The sequence below is a fragment of the Meles meles genome, chromosome 7 (assembly GCF_922984935.1).
Source record: "Meles meles chromosome 7, mMelMel3.1 paternal haplotype, whole genome shotgun sequence".
In the NCBI taxonomy this organism is placed as follows: Eukaryota; Metazoa; Chordata; class Mammalia; order Carnivora; family Mustelidae; genus Meles; species Meles meles.
The window spans coordinates 27,457,181-27,458,619 of record NC_060072.1 but is presented as its reverse complement, the minus strand read 5'-3'; positions in this window follow the sequence as shown (position 1 = coordinate 27,458,619).

The following is a 1,439-nucleotide window of genomic DNA, read 5'->3' as shown; positions in this document are numbered from 1 at the left end:
TCTATTAAACACTGCAAATATCCTGTATTGCTTTTAAGGTAATTGACATAATGATATAAAGTTGCAATGGTTACTTACTTATTCTACATTACTTTGTTTTGTAACTTTTTGTTGCAAGGAGAAAGTAACTCAACAGAAAGCTCACAGATAACATGTATTGAGCACTTACTAGTGCTGTTGGGAACTTCTTAACATCAGCTCATTTATTCCTCTCACTAATCCTATGAGAGAGAGAGAAATTAAATAACTTTTCCAAACCAAAAAGTGCTTGAGCCCAGATTTGAAGCCAGGCAGGCGGTCTAACTCCAGAGCTTGACCTAGTAATGATTTCAAATGCTTGAATACCTAGTGGACTGGTATAAAACACCAGTAAAGTAGGCAACATTATTTGAGAAGTTGAAATAGTTTATTTATTTACCTATTGCTAAAGTAGTTAAACAAGGAGGCCATTGATGAGATGGCTTTAATGCCACCCAAGCAAACCAAAACCTAAGCCTGCAGTGCTTCAAGATTAAGAAATCATAACCTGAGAACAACCAATCACAAACAGTCAACTAGACTTTTCTAAATAAGGCAAATGTATGGGTTAGAGCCAATCAAATCATTCCCTTGCTTTGCTCCCGCACCTTATCTAGAAGTCTTTCCCCCAGCTTCTGTGGGTGGAGTGCTGCCAACCACTCATTGGACATTGCCAGATTCAAATGGATTTCCGCTCAAATAAACTTAAAAAATTTAATATGCTTCAGTTTATCTTTTAACACTATATATGCATTTTTAAAAGATTTATTTATTTATTTGAGAGAGGGACAGATAGAGCATGAGGAGAGGGGAGGCAGAGGGAGAGGAATAAGCAGACTTCCTGCTGAGCATGGAGGCTGAGGGCTTGAGGTAAGGCTTGATCCCAGGACCCAGAGACCATGACCTGAGCCAAAGTCAGACGCTTAACCAACTGAGCCACCCAGGTGCCCCAATTTACTTATTTGACAGAGAGAGCTAGAGAGCACAAGCAAGGGGAGCAGCAGAAGGAGAGAAAGAAGCAGGCTCCTGGCAGAGCAGGGAGCCTGATGCGGGGCTTGATCCCAGGACTCTGGGATCACGAGCTGAGCCAAAGTCAGACGCTTAACCAACTGAGCCACCCAGGTGCCCCAATTTACTTATTTGACAGAGAGAGCTAGAGAGCACAAGCAAGGGGAGCAGCAGAAGGAGAGAAAGAAGCAGGCTCCTGGCAGAGCAGGGAGCCTGATGCGGGGCTTGATCCCAGGACTCTGGGATCACGAGCTGAGCCAAAGGCAGACAATCAACCATCTGAGCCACCCAGGCACCCCATATATATATATAGGGGGTGTATAGGTAAATATATATATATATATATATATATATATATATATACACACACACACACACACACACACATATATATGTGTATATATATATATATA